Genomic DNA, 16618 nt, shown 5'->3' with positions numbered 1-16618 from the left:
TTTGAATAAGAGATCAGTTTTTAAGGTTTTCCTATGCATATGTTTTGTGAGCAATTTCAATTATCACATTTGGGAGGTATTTTCCATGTGTTTGTGTATTCCAAACCTCAGTGGAACTTGCATTTTTATATGTAAGCCTGACATATTAAAAACTGTCTCAAAAATAGATAGCTAGTGAGAAGCTGCTATATAACACAGGGAGCTCAGTCTGACACTCTGTGATGACCCAGAGGGGTGGGATGGGGGTGGTGGGAGGAAAGGTCAAGAGGGAGGAGACACATGTATACCTACAGCTGATTCTCACTGTATAGCAGAAACCAACATGGCATTGTAAAGCAATTATTTTCTAATTAAAAATAAATTTTAAAGGAAATGAAAAAAAAAGCTGTCTCAAAATGTGTTTTTCTCCAGTTGAAGAAAGTGGCAAAACACATTTCAGGAGAAAGAAACAGGGCAGAATTGTGGACTCTGAAGCCACTTACTATTTGAAGACTGTCAGCTAATCCAGTGTCATTCGAATATGAGGTGGGTGTAGGAGTAAGGCATCTGGAAAGAGAAATTAAGAGCAGATTGTAAAGGGACATTTTTGGCACACGATGACATTTATTCTATAGGGAAAATCTGAGTAAATTAAAAACTAAGTTGTGAGAGCTCTGGTTAGGACTACGGTCCTGGAAAGATGTGTTTGAAGCAGAGATGAAATAAAACACTTGAGTTTATGTGTATCTAGTTTCCAAGCTAATCACATTAGGGTAGATGTACTAAAGAAGTGTATACACCTGTTCTGATTGACAGGAACAGAGTTATGCATATAAAGCACTGAACTCTGTTCAAAATTGGACTGCTATATTTGGCAATCTGTTCTCATAGTTATTAGTACACTCACCAGCACTATAGACCCCGTATTCTTTCTTAGTAAAAAAAAAAAAAAAATCTAATGACAAGTTTAGGATCCTCAAATGAAATTTATAAATAATGGAACCTACTCAAACATGTACAAGAGTCAAATAAGTAGAAAAACTCTAAAAATACAATACATATAGACAGTTGCAGGCATGGAGGGTGGGGAAATTTCTACATATATGAGACAGAAGTAAGTAGAAGAGTAGCTGGGATCCAATTTCAAGGAATTACATCAAGAAATTCATAGTCATAGTTGTTGGGCTATGTTATGCACACTCACCCCCAGTACCACATAAAATGCAGAATTAGAAATTATACATTAACATAATCCAATAAGATATATGTATGCACTTTGAGAAAACTAAACTATTAATTGGACACTGGTATTGATTGGAGTATAACTGAGAATAAATTCTTAAAGGAATTAATTTGGATATGGTTATATTACTGGATATATATATAAGTACACACACACCTATATATACATATATACATATATATATATACATACATATGTATATGTATACAAGGAATAACACAACTTTTGTAATTTGAGTGGCAGTGAAGACTCTAGATGTTTTATTCATATTTTGTAACAATTTGCATGTAAAATTTTTCTAAACTTTAGATTTACAATGCAATTTTTAAATTATCTTAGACTAGGAGCTATTATACAAGTGATGGGAAGAAAAAATCCTAATGTATAAGAAATGAGACTACATTCATTTATTAAAATGATGATAATTCATTTTGCATTTCTTGATTGAAATTGTTTACATTCAACTTTTTTTAGATTGATGGAACTGAAAGAATTGGAAAAGAAATAAAGTTGATTATAAAATAGAAGCAATGTTTAAAAGAAATGTACATGAAAGAACTAACATTATACATGTGCAAAGGAGTTTGTTTTTATATGTATCTATAAAATTAGAATATTTATATTTGAAGGTTAAAAATTGAAATCCAAAAAAAATGAATTCAAACACAATATTAGTTTAAAAGAGAAAAATGCAACTCATCCTGAAATGTATCTCTTGTTCAAATAAAAGGATGAAAAACTTTATATGAAAAACTCTGAAGACAGCAAATTGTTTCTCAGTGTTCATCAAGGAAGTCCAATTAGGAATAATGGGAAGAAATTTAGGAGAGTGCAATTAAGGCCAATACTTCCTTGGTGAGAGCTATACTGGATGAGAGTCTAGATTCCTCACAAAAAGAGAAGAACTTCCTCCCATGAGGCAGATAATGGCAGAGTAAACATTACACTAAAGGGCCTATTAAGGTAGTTTCTCTCTACTGGTAGAGAAATGGGCTTAATGGTCTGATTCCCACACTTCTTCCCATATATTCAATGACCCTAGACCCATAATGTCTGATGTACCATTTGCCTAAAGATGTGAAGAACTGAAAGGATTCTCAGAATTCCTATATTCAAAGATGACTTTTTTTTCCTTCTATGTCCACTATTTGATATATCACAAAACTACTTAAACATTTATTGCATTACTTTTTTCCAAATATGGAGATAATACTTAAATGTTTTGTCTGAACCCCCAAATATATAATTGTTGTTTAGTTGTTAAGTCATATCTGATTCTTTGCAACCCCATGGATTGAAGCACCCCAGGCTCTTCTGTCTTCCACTGTCTCCTGGAGTTTGCTTAAAGTATTGGAGCTTCAGCTTCAGTATCAAGTACAGATATGAGCGTTGTACCACGAATAAGAATTGATGGTTTCAAACTATGGTGCTAGAGAGCTCTTGAGAGTCCCCTGGACTTCAAGGAGATCCAATCAGACAATCCTAAAGGAAATTAATCTTGAATATTCATTGAAAGGACTTCCCAGGTGACACAGTGGTAAAGAATCTGCTTCCAATATAGGAGACACAAGAGATGAAGGTTTGACCCCTGGGTTGGGAAGATTCCCTGGAGTAGGAAATGGCAACCCACTCCAGTATTCTTGCCTGAACAATCCCATGGACAGAAAGCCTAGTGGGCTACACATAGAGTTGGATATGACTGAGAACAAACACATACAACATATTCATTGGAAAGGCTTTTGCTGAAGCTCCAATACTTTGGCCACCTGATGAGAAGAGCCAATTCATTAGAAAAGACCCTGATGCTGGATAGATGTAAGGAAAAGCAGAAGAGGGCAACAAAGGGTGAAGTGATAAATGGCATCACCAACTCAACGTATGTGAGTTTGAGCAAACTCTGGGAAACAGTGAAGAACAGAGGAGCCTGGCATGCCACAGTCCACAAGGATCATATACTTGAGGGCCCAAATAAAATTTGCAAATTTCAAGAATTTTCCAAGGCAAAAATTAACTATATTGAAGAATAACCTATGTGCTTGGCTATCTCTGGTACCTAGACTATGACGTCTTTCATTCAGGGATGTCTTTTCTCTTATTCATTTTTGACTACGTAGTGAATAGATTGCTATAATGAGGCATAAATTGCAGAGGGCATTTTGAAAAAAAAAATCATTATTCTCTAACATGGATTAAACAAAATTTTACAGTTTTAATAGATTTATAGAGACTTAAGCCATACTAAAATATGATTTCTCTAATGCTCATAAAATACAATTACCATCATCAAGAACAAAGGAAATTGCTGCTTGAATTGACATTAACTTTTATCAGACCACCCTTGTTAAAAGACTCATAATAAAATACAAAGTTGGAATTTTAAACTTGCTAACATAATGCTTAAAAAGAGTTATCAATTTAACAAGTAAAAATATTTATGAATACTCTCAAATTTATGAAACTCAAGGTAATTTTGTAAATATACTGGTAAACATGCAAATGATCACAATTCTTCAATTTAAATTTCATCTTCTTCTAATAATTTGTCCCTTGTCTCATAAAGGAATGATTGTTTTACATGTAGAGCTGATAATTTAAATAATATTACATAAAGCTCTTTAAAAATGACATGTTTATGGGCCAATACTTAATATCAATATACTATATCATAATAGGTTTTCAAGAAAAAGTGTTTTTATAAAATATTCCTAATTAAAACCATTAAGTTCAGTTCAGTTGAATCTCTCATTCCTGTCCAACTATTTGTGACCCTATTGATTACAGCACACCAGGCTTCCCTGTCCATCTCCAACTCCCAGAGCTTACTAAAACGCATGTCTATCTGTTCGGTGATGCCATCCAACCATCTCATCCACTGTTGCCCCCTTCTCCTCTGCCCTCAATCTTTTCCAGCATTAGAGTCTTTTCCAGTGAGTCAGTTCTTTGCATCAGGTGGCCAAAGTATTGGAGTTTCAGATTCAACATCAGTCCTTCCAATAAACATTCAGTACCGATTTCCTTTAGGATTGACTGATTTGATCTCCTTGCAGTCCAAGGGACTCTCAAGAGTCTTCTCCAACACCACAGTTCAAAAGCATCAATTCTTCGATGCTCAGCTTACTTTATGGTTCAACTCTCACATCCCTACATGACTACTGGGGAAACCACAGCTTTGACTAGATGGACCTTTGTCAGCAAAGGTAATGCCTCTGCTTTTTAACATGTTATGTAGGTTGATCATAGCTTCTCTTCCAAGAAGCAAATGTCTTCTAATTTCATGGCTAGAGTCACCACCTACACTGATTTTGGAGCCCAAGAAAATAAAGTTTGTCACTGTTTCTATTGTTTCCCCATCTATTTGCCATGAAGTGATGGGACCGGATGTCATGATCTTAGTTTTTCGAATGTTGAATTTTAAGCCAGCTGTTTCACTCCCCTCTCACTTTTATCAAGGGGCTCTTTGCTTTCTGCCATAAGGATGGTATCATCTGTATATCTGAGGTTATTGATATTTCTCCCAGCAATCTTGATTCCAGCTTGTGCTTCATCCAGCCTGGCACTTTGCATGATGTACTCTGCATATAAGTTAAATAAGTAGGTGACAATACACAGCCTTGACATACTACTTTCCCAATTTGGAACCAGTCTGTTGTTCCACGTCCAGTTCTAATTGTTGCTTCTTGACCTGCCTACAGATGGGAATATCCAGTATGGTATCCCCATCTCTTGAAGGTGATCTGGTATTCCCATCTCTTGAAGAATTTTCCACAGTTTGTTGTGATCCACACAGTCAAAGGCTTTGGCGTAGTCAATAAAGCGGAAGCAGATGTTTTTCTGGAACTCTGTTGCTTTTTCAATGACCCAATGGATTTTAGCAATTTGATTACCAACAAAAACCATTGAGTAAATTTATCTGAATACATTTTAAAAAATTCTCTTTAACTATTAAAGACTTTCCTTGCAATATGAGTCTTAACAAGTATGCTTAATATGAAATTCAGTGTTTTATAACTTATAAAATAAACAAATTAGAGAATAAGAAGAAACAAAATTGTATTCAAGAAGTATTGTAATTCCAGGAAGATGAGAGAGAAAAATTCCAACATGATGTTAACATTTTCAAGAAAATGGACAAACTCCAGTGAATTTTTAATCGACATCAAAATTGCTCATATTTTAACTTCTTAGAAAAAGTGCTATAAAGAAGATAATATTTGAAGATGATTTAAGCTTTCCATAGAATTTTGGTGGAAGAAAATACTGAATAAATGAATGAGGGGATTATACCAACTAGAAAAAACATTTTTTTTTTTTTTTTTAGAAAATAGAGAGCTTACCATAATAGGAAAGCATGAAGTATATTGTATTTTGCAATAAGATGAAAATTTTAGACAAATTAATTAAAGATAAGATATATGAACTTTGTTCCTAAACTAAAATGCATTATTTGTTCTATACAAAACTGGAAGATTTGTATGGATTAATCTTAAAATTGTGGATGAATTTGGATGAAAAATTTTAGGAAATATATAGCAATATATAAGGAGAAGGAAATGGCAACCCACTCCAGTGTTCTTGCCTGGAGAATCCCAGGGACGGGGGAGCCTGGTGGGCTGCCGTCTATGGGGTTGCACAGAGTCAGACATGACTGAAGTGACTTAGCAGCAGCAATATATAAAGTTTTCTTGATAGTTAACATATCAGAAAAGCCTTGAGAAAGCTGGGATGTAAAATTAAGATTGGACATATCTTTACTACTCTGTGCTGAAAGTAACAAAAGGCCCACATAAACTTGGCAAACCGTTTACCATGTTAACGTATGTCTATAAACTGAGTTTTCCACATGCTACTATGCTGAGGGAGTTTGCTGAAATTTACCTACAAGTGCAAGTTAATGAATCCAAATGTCTTTCAAAATCCTTCATTATTCTTACCACAGCAAAAAACAACTATCCTCTAATTAAAAATTTTGAAAGTGAAAAGAAAATGGTAAATGGTTAAGCAAGTGTGTGTATATATATATAAAATACATATATATGTGTGTGTGTGTATATTCAAAAGAATGTAATGGTAAATGAAAGAGAAAAACCCAATTTCTTTCTCCCTTACACTATCATACAAGATCTTTGACTTCATTACCACCTCCGATCTTTACCTTCCTTTTTCTTGTCTTTCACAGCTTTAGTTTTTCTCTCTAGGCAAACCAACTCTATATGTGCTACACTGGAATGACTCTCTTGGGAACATCCTCACTACATTATTGTTTATCTAGTCCCACCCTCTACCCAGCACTTCATCTCTGATCAACCCAGCTCTCTTCCTTGTCCTATTTGGGGTAGTGAGCATCAGTAAAGGAGACCGTAACATTGTGAGATTTATTAGGATCCTGGAATTAAAAGCTCTAGAGGAGCCAACTGTATCTCTTAAGAATAGATTTTGTTCTTTATCAACAGTCAAAAAGTCCTAACTCTTGTCAAACACTCTATCCCAGCATTGTAAACTTTTCTATCAGTAGATCACTGAGCTTCCTGTTTCACAGATGAAATTGGGTCTGTCAAGCATACGCTTAATTTCCCACCTTCCCATCTTGCTATAGCCACCGAGTACCTACGTTTCTCCAAGGTCTTGACACAGAAATTTAATGACCATAGGCTAAAGTAATTTTTGTGCAACCAGGAGAGAGACGAAAAAGTAATTAAGGTGATATGTATGTTATGTTAGGGGCATGCCAAAATGCTCCAGAGGCTCTTTGTTAACCTTGACTCTGAAAAACACACTGGACCTAGATTCTCAGAATGAATTGGAGGTATGCTGATTAATATCAAGAGATAAGTAATGGCAGACAGAAGAGTCAGCTTGATTAGGTTTCACGGACAGCAAGTGTGACAAATCCTGAGGATTGTGAACCTTAGCTTTTTTTTTTTTTTTTTTCATTTTTCTTTAACATTTATTTGATCTATTATTACATGCTTTTTTTCTGGATTTTTTTTTTTATTTTTTATTAGTTGGAGGCTAATTACTTCACAACATTTCAGTGGGTTTTGTCATACATTGACATGAATCAGCCATGGAGTTACATGTATTCCCCATCCCGATCCCCCCTCCCACCTCCCTCTCCACCCGATTCCTCTGGGTCTTCCCAGTGCACCAGGCCCGAGCACTTGTCTCATGCATCCCACCTGGGCTGGTGATCTGTTTCACCATAGATAATATACATGCTGTTCTTTTGAAACATCCCACCCTCACCTTCTCCCACAGAGTCCAAAAGTCTGTTCTGTACTTCTGTGTCTCTTTTTCTGTTTTGCATATAGAGTTATCATTACCATCTTTCTAAATTCCATATATATGTGTTAGTATGCTGTAAGGTTCTTTATCTTTCTGGCTTACTTCACTCTGTACCATAGGCAGGAGCTGTGGAGCTAAGAAGGCGTTACAGAATCATGGGAAAGTATAGAAACAAATATCGTCAAGGAAATCAAGAGATATTTTTTCCCTCAGGAAAGCAAAGGAAAGGTAGAAGAGTCAAACAAACATAGTAAATGATAAAATGCCTCTGAATTCTGTTACGGGAAGCCATTGATTGCTTTGGCAATGAGGTACCTATGAGGCCATGATAAGACCACAAGTCACATTACCTGGAGTGGGGAGAGAATGGGAGATAAAGGCATATTTACAGAAGGAACCATAAACTTTTTCCAGAAGCTTGGTTCATCAAATAAGAATCAGATTAAAATGATAGCTATATGGGAATTGGGAGTTGTAATGAGATATATCTGTCTACCTCTCTCCTATCAATCAGGGAGCACATTTTTCTCCAAGATATGTGGAGTAGGAACATTGGTCACATGGGGTCTCTTTTAGGGAATCCTTATAGGCTCTGGGGTAGATTAACATTCTTTGAACTAAGGTGCTATAAAATCCCTGTATCTCTGAATCTTCCAAAATGCATCTTTCCTACCATATGGGGAGAGACTGCAGATGTAAAGGAAACACAGGCACAGTGAAGACTGAGAGACAGAAATGAACAACAAATTGTTACCAGCAGAGTTGGAGCACACAACACCTAGCAGAACCGGAACACAGACCAGTCTCTGGATTTCAGTTAGTGAGCCAAAAAATTCACGCTGTGACTCAGCCAGCTGCAGTTGCATTTCTCTTATATGGAACCAAAAAGATTACTGGTGAAAGCAGTTACTTACATTCCAAAGAAGATTTTATTAAATGACAGAGAAGAAAAATAGCTCTTCTTTAAAACCAAATATTTACCTGTGCTAAAACTCCTTTTTCCATTCTATCTTACCAGTGAGTCTGAGCCAATGGTGTTTTTCCCTATTTATTTTCCTTTATTTTCCTTTTTTAAATAGAATACACAACAAAATATAACACACATAAAAAGAACAAAACATCAAAGTATAATTGAATAATCCACTACAATGTGGACACCTATGTAACCCTTTCTTTTACATAAAAGTTTTATATATATCTATGTTATATTTTTTGTTCTGGTTTTGAGTATTGTGCAAAGGGAATGATACATATAATAATACATATGTCCATGTATTAGTTATTAATGAGGCTTCCCTGATGACTCAATGGTAAAAAAATCTACCTGTCAATACAGAAGACATAGGTTCAATCCCTGAGTCAGGAAGATACCCTGGAGAAGGAAATGGTGACCCACTTCAGTATTCCTCTCTGGAGAATCCCATGGATAGAGTCTGGTGAGCTACAATCCAAGGGGTCACAAAAGAGTCAGACACAACTTTTCAACTAAACAACAAAAAGCAAATTAGTTATAGGTGACTCAGCTATTTGGGATTCCCCACTTCCCAGGTGCCATGTAGTTGGGATACTTCTGGCTGCTGAGTTATAATCTGAGTGTGTGTATGTGTATGTGTATGTGTGTGTGCATGCAATCAGAGTTGAGTCTTTAAATTGACAGCTTAAGACATGCCAGGGCTCTCTTTTGTCATGGAACTTGAGGTTTGTGTAGAAAATGCAAGGAATAAACTTTTGGAAAACTATTGCAGCTTAGGTTTGTTTGCTATTATACTATAACCTCAATTATGCAGGTGACACCACCCTTATGGTAGAAAGTGAAGAGGTACTAAAGAGCCTTTTGATAAAAGTCAATGAGAAGAGTGAAAAAGCTGGCTTAAAACTCAACATTCAGAAAACGAATGGCATCTGGACCCATCACTTCATGGCAAATAGATGGACAAACAATGGAAACACTAACAGACCTTATTTTCTTGGGCTCCCAAATCATTGCAGGTGGTGACTGCAACCATGAAATCAAAAGACACTTTCTCCTTGAAAGAAAAGCTATGATAAACCTAGACAACATATTAAAAAGAAGAGACATTACTTTGCCAACAAAGGTTCATATAGTCAAAGTTCTGGTTTTTCCAGTAGTCACCTGATGTGAAGAACTGACTCACTAGAAAAGACCCTGATGCTGGCAAAGATTGAAGGCAGGAGAAGAAGGGGGTTACAGAGGATGAAATAGTTGGATGGCATTACCGACTCCATGGACATGAGTTTGAGCAAGTTCTGGGAATTGATGATGGACAGGGAAGCCTGGCATGCTGTAGTCCATGGGGTAACAAAGAGTCGGACAGGACTGAGCGACTGAACTGAACTGACTGATACTAAACATGATGTAACAGAAACATCAACATCAGGCTACAGGAGTAGTGTTTAATGTTAGTATGGTATATCTCCTTCAATATTTTACTTTCAAACTTACTGTACTCTATTATATTTCACCCTATAATAAACATAGTAATAGGTTCATATTTAAAATCTATTCCCAAACTAGTAGTTTAGCTCCCTCCAGTCATGAAAAATAACAAGACTTTAAAAAGATATAAATTCAGTAAAACAAAGAGAAAGGGAAATAAAAAAGAAAACTTAAGATTTGGAAATTTAAAAGCACGTGGGCAAGTGATAACCGATTTGATTTTCCTCACTGCTGACTAAACAGTCACCTCTGTTCTGGTGAGAAGCAGATTACCACTAAAAGCTCAGGTATATAAAGTAGATAAACAGCAAGCACCTACTATATAGCATAGGGAACTATAGTCAATATCTTGTAACAAACTATAATAACTGAATCACTTTGTGGGACACCTGAAACTATTACAACATAGCAAATTGACTATAAATCAATTTAAAAGAATAGCTAAAAATTCCAACCTGAATAAAATTTCCCCTTTTGTTTGAAATAGTTGGCCTATTCTTTTAAGGAAATGAATTTTATAATTTTCTTTGAAAGTCACTTATGAGATTTCTAATTATTGTCCTTTCTAAGATGTTCTTATGTTCTCATTTTGCCTTTTTACATTATAATCCATTATTTTGTGTTTCTATTATCTTGATAATATATACTTTCCAAAACTAGCCTCTTAGTCACTGCCTTAGATTCTACATGTACCTTTGATTTGTTAAAAAATATATTATAAATTGATGAGCTTCCATCTGAAGTCATTTTGTTTCACATTGAAGTATACCAGCAAGACTGATGCTAAAAAAAATTTTCAGTTTTATTTTACAAAAGGATTACTATTTTCAATTAATTTATAAATGATATGCAGAAGCAGTTAAGCTTGTATATATAGATATTCAATTGTTGCAGTACCATGTGTGAAATCACTTTAAATTAAAATGTCTTGGCAAGTTAGTTGAAAATCAACTTAACATACATGAGTGAGTTTATTTCTGGAGATTTTACTCTGTTTCATTTATCTATTTATTCTGTTACTAATATCACACTGTACTGATGATTGTAGCTTTGGAGTGTGTGTGAAATCTGGAGAATCCTCTAACATTGCTCTTTGTTAATTGTGTTTTGTCAAGTTGTGTTATTTTGCACTTCCATATAGATTTTAAGACTGGGCTTCCCAGGTGGTGTTAATGGTTAAGAACCACCTGCCAATGCAGGAGACGCAGGAGACATGGGTTCAGTCCCTGGGTGGGGAAGCTTCCCTGGAGGAGGGCAAGGCAACCCACTCCAGCAACCTTGGCTGGAGAATCCCATGGAGAGAGGAGCCTGGCCAGTTATGGTCCATAGGGTTGAAAAGAGTCAGACATGACAGAAGTGACTTAACATTCACACAGACACAGATTTTAAGTCTACCTTGCGCATGTCTGTAAATCAACTGGCTAAGACAAAAATAGAGTTGTGTTTAATCTGTATTTCAATTTAAGAAGTCTTTCAAAACTTGGTATTATTGAGTTTTCTGATCTGTGAGCAAAGGATATCTGTCCATCTACTGAGGCTTTTAAAATGCATTTCTATAACTTTTTATAGCTTTCACTCTACCAATATTAATTCCCTGGTGGCTCAGAGAGTAAAGAAGCACCTGTACACAGTTCAGTCCCTGGGTAAGGAAGATCCCCTGAAGGAGGAAATGGCTACCCACTCCAGTATTTAAGCTACATGCAGTCTAGCGGGTTGCAAAGAGTCAGACAGGACTGAGTGACTAACACTTTCCCTTTGAAGATTAATTCAAATACTCACCATGGAGTAATTTATCTTAGTTGATTTTTGTTTTCTTCCCACCAGAGTTCCTAGGTTCTAATTATAGATTTTTAGAAAAAGCATTCTACTCATTTTACTGCATAGATATATTAAATAAAATATTTGTTATAATTTGAAAGTTTTAAAATCAGAAATGTAGACTTTAGTGTATTTTATTTTTGTCTGACAGAAATGAACTGACCAACTGAAGGTCCTTCTCCCACCTCAGATGATCCTATCTCTTCCCTGAGACATATACTCTTAGAAGAGATGGGTTGCCCCTCCCCCACGTTTTTCACTGAACCGAGGACGTAAGAGACTCTAGTTTTATTAAGCCTTTCATTTTACATGAGGCTCTCTCAATATATTATTATCAGCAAGTTGAATTATCTGAATATTTTAAATGTTTGGATGACTTTGGACACAACCCAGCAGAATCATTAAAAACAGACAAGAAGAGTCAAGGCATTTAGTCAAAGTTAACTTTGTATCTCCAGGAGTTGGGGATGGACAGGGAAGCTTGACGTGCTGCGGTTCATGGGGTCGCAGAGTCGGACAGGACTGAGCGAGTGACTGAACTGAGCTGAAATTTATCTTCGGAGGGAACGACCTCACAACTGCAAGGGATTACATTTTAACAATCATGCCTATGTACCTCAAGGTAACATTTTAAAATAATACTGTCTTAATGACCTATCAGTAATATTATGGATACAATTTCCAGAGATGCCATATATAGTTTCTTAAAAAAAAGAAAGAAAGAAAGAAAGAAAGAATTAAGGTAATGGTCAGATTATACTGGCTTCTCAGGTGACTCAGTGGTAAAAAATCCACCTGCCAGTGAAGGAGATGCAGGAGACACAGGTTTGATCCCTGGGTTGGGGAGATCCCCTCAAGGTGATGATATATTAGCAATCTTGTTTTTGTAAAGTATAGCGTGCAAGTAATGATTCAGTGTTTCAATCGGTGTCCCATTTCGACAATAGAATTTCCTTCTATTAGTTTTGCTTACTTGAGAGATTCTTTATGGAATGAAGTCTATCAAATCTGTGATTTTAAACAAAAACCTAAAGGTAACAGAAACAATGCTTTTCTATAAGGAAGACATTTTCAGAGCAAATATTCTCAGGGCTGCGGGTATATGGGTTCCTTTTTGGGTCTCATTATGAAATTCATGACTTCTCTCTTCAGGAGGTCAAATGCCCTCTAACACATCAAAATTAATCAGATGTACATGTTTGATTAGTTCTGCTGCCGTAGCTGCAGGCCATCTACCTTGCCACCGCTAGCCGTGAAAATGCAGGTATCATACAGTTTGTCCTTTAATTCTTTCTGTGCTGTGACCTCGCGTTTGCCTTTTGGGGAGTCTAAAATAGCAACCCTCCTGCCTGAGGCCCCTAAAATAGAAACACATTTCTTCCACAGTGGGTGTGGTATTATTTCATTACAAATCATTTTTAATGTGACTCATTTTTTTCGATGTGTTGCTCTGCTGGCTTTAAAACACTTTTTTTAAAAAAAAGTGCAAAATTATATTTATTAATGAGAAATTGAAAAAAAAAGTTTTAAAATATCCTTTTGCTTTTTTTAAAAAAAAATACTGATTTGATGTGACAAGCTGTGACATAAATGCCTCTCATTTTTATATTTTGAGAATATTTCTACTTTGGTCAGATCATAGTTACAGTTCACATGCATTTCACGGAGTGGCTCTATCTTCTGAGAACTGTAACTGCTGTTCACTTTTTCTGTGATGCGTTGTCTCAGCTGCTCAGTTGCGTCCTACTCTTTGTGACCCCATGCGCTGAAGCCCGCCAGGCTGTTGTGTTCCTGGAATTTTTCAGGCAAGAATACTGGTGTGGCTTGCCATTCCCTCCTCCAGAGGATCTTCCCAATGCAGGGATTGATCTCCTGTGTCTCCCGCACTGGCAGGCAGATTCTTTACCACTGGGAAGTCCATTCACTTTTTACAAGGTTTCCTTTATGTGTGTGTGTTCCCGGTCCTTTGGTATATAATGCTACTACTTGATTTCCTACTTATGTCAACGCTTTTATTTTTATGCCTTAAAAGTCATGATCCCTTAGTGTTTGGGTCTTCATAAAACTTTGCATATTATTTTTAATTCAAGGGTATGAACAGTCTCTGGGAGACCATTAAGCTACATTCCTCTCCATATCTGAGTCCTAAGACATCTATTTTTCAGTTTTTTGAAAATCACAATTCTGTTTTTGTTGATATATAGCCAACAATATGCAGAAGAGTCATACAGATGTCTAAAAATCACAGTTTTGATTCCAATCCATATTCCATAATTCCTTTTGCATCCCCTTTTCTGAGACATTTGACCAGCATATAATATTTATGTGGCAACTTGGAAGGTTTTCATTTAAGAATATTTACACATGGCAAACATGCATTATAACTATTTAAAAATTAGTAAATTCACATTAAATATTGCAACAATTGTTTTATATATGCATGCTAATTCATTGTAGATATTATCACAACTATAACTATTTAAACATAAAAATGGACTTCCCTGGGGGCTCAGCAGCAAAGAACCCACCTTCCAACTTTGGAAAAGCGGGTTTGATCCCTGGGTTGGGAAGATACCCCTGGGGAAGGAAATGGCAACCCACTCCAGGATTCTTGCCTGGGAAATCCCATGGACAGAGAAGCCTGATGTTCTACAGTCCATGGGGTTGCAAAAGAGTTAGACAAGACTGAATGACTAAACAACGACAACAACAAAATATACATATTTCATTTCTACTTTGTTTCTATATGCAAGTTCCAACATTATATATCTTATAGATAAAACTGAAAATCATAAATTTATGTAACCAAAATTAATGGGTTACCTAAGTATTGTCTTAAAAGATTTTGGGGATATTATTTGGTATTTTCCATCTTGATAGATGAGAAGTAGCAGCAAATGATTAATTTTAATTGCTTAACAAGGAGTAATTACTAATGAATACTGTCCTACAAGGCATAATCTGAAGATTAAGAATAGAGAATACAAATACATTTTTCAAAAACTCTTCTGAACTTTTATGAACACTGAACGTGGCCATCCTGTGTGGAATTAGCAAAAATGAGGGATTCCACTGTGTTCCAGAAGGCTACATATTTGTTTCACTATTTGACTCACCAAATGTCACAATTAGAATAGTAATTAGAACTAATTACCTCAAGTCCTAATTATATCAAAGGCATACATTTGTATTTTCATTGAAAACATTCAATTGATTTAATCTAATTGACTCAGGATTTATGTTGCAGATATACTATTAATCTAGCAGCATTTAACAAAAATCTGCAAAATATCAATAATAATGGAAACTGTTCAGAGGAAAAGAAAAAAACTAGCAGTTTTGTGGGTAGGAATAAAAGAAGAATACTGAGCATATTTAATCAACCTTGAAAAAAAATTGCTTTTATTCTTTTTGATGAAGATTGTTCTTATTGTGTAATTCTAAATGTAAAATAATACCAAAAATTTGGCTTTTAATCACTGAAGTTCTTCCAATTATTATTCATTATTAGAAAATAAAAAGAATATAAAAGTTAGTTTCCAATTTGAAGAAAAGACTCTCAAACACAAATTACAATTTTCCTACAACATGTGATAACAAGAAAATGGCATCTATGCATAAATTTTACAATGTTTATATTATGACACAATGAAAGCAAAAATAATCCTAAAGTATTTTCCTTTGAGAAAACACCATGAACATCAACAATAGTAACAGCTAAATAAGAATATAATTTAGGAGTTCATTTTCTTTTAAAATATTATGTTCTTTGAATCAAAATTATTCAACGTCAAAGACATTTAGTGGGTAAATGATATGTATTGTGGTTACACATTATCTTATATTCATAAAGCCATAAAAGTTTTAATGCAGTGTCTAGTTTAGAGATTGTTTCAGAAGAGATTCTGGCTTGTGAGTATGAAAAAATGAAGTGTGTCAAAAACTTGCTAAATGGAGTTTCAAATTTCTTTCATATTACTGCCTCCCAGGCAGTCACAACATTTTGACATAATGGAATACTTTTCATTGTAGTAACCAGGTTATCATTTAAAGCATAACCTACAGAGAAATGCTATATGTGATAATCCAGTCTTTTGCATTAGCTAATGTTGCCAAATATAACAGTGGTAGTTTAATAAAGAATGTCATACAGAAAGTTTGGAAAGTGAATCTAAATAATCTTTCTCTCCTACAAGCAGAAGATTTAAAGACTATTTTTAACACAGTAAAAATAACATTTTACCTCATCACTTTATCTTAAGAGAAACACGGAAAGAACTTCAATTTTTTTTTTTTTTAATGTGGCTGGAGAGAAGACATTTTATTCAAATTGTTTTAATTATAGGCATATGGTTTCAAACTTGACTTTTAATATGACAGTATAAGAATTGATCATCAAAATCAATTGTAATTATATTGTTTATATCTCCTGGTGACTCAGAGGATAAAGAATCTGCCTGCAGTACAGGAGACCCTGGTTTGATCCCTGGGTCAAGAAAATCCCCTGGAGAAGGGAATGGCAACCCACTCCAGTATTCTTGGTTGGAGAATTCCACGGACAGAGGAGTCTGGTGGGCTACAGTCCATGGGGTTGCAAAGAGTCAGACATGACTGAGCGACTAACACTTCATGTTGTATTTTACTATTATTTAAAATATTATCTTTTTTTAAAAAATGGAAAGTGTCCATTAATCAGCTAATCCAATAACACTTATTTACCTATAAGAAAGTCAATAAACTGATGTTACTTTTATGACACAGAACCAATTAGTGGTAAAGGATGACTAGAAACATACCTCTTAATTGCTACTTGCGAAAATGAGATTAGGTGATTTTAG

Source organism: Cervus canadensis, chromosome 16, assembly GCF_019320065.1.
Source record: "Cervus canadensis isolate Bull #8, Minnesota chromosome 16, ASM1932006v1, whole genome shotgun sequence".
In the NCBI taxonomy this organism is placed as follows: domain Eukaryota; kingdom Metazoa; phylum Chordata; class Mammalia; order Artiodactyla; family Cervidae; genus Cervus; species Cervus canadensis.
This window is presented reverse-complemented; position numbering follows the sequence as displayed.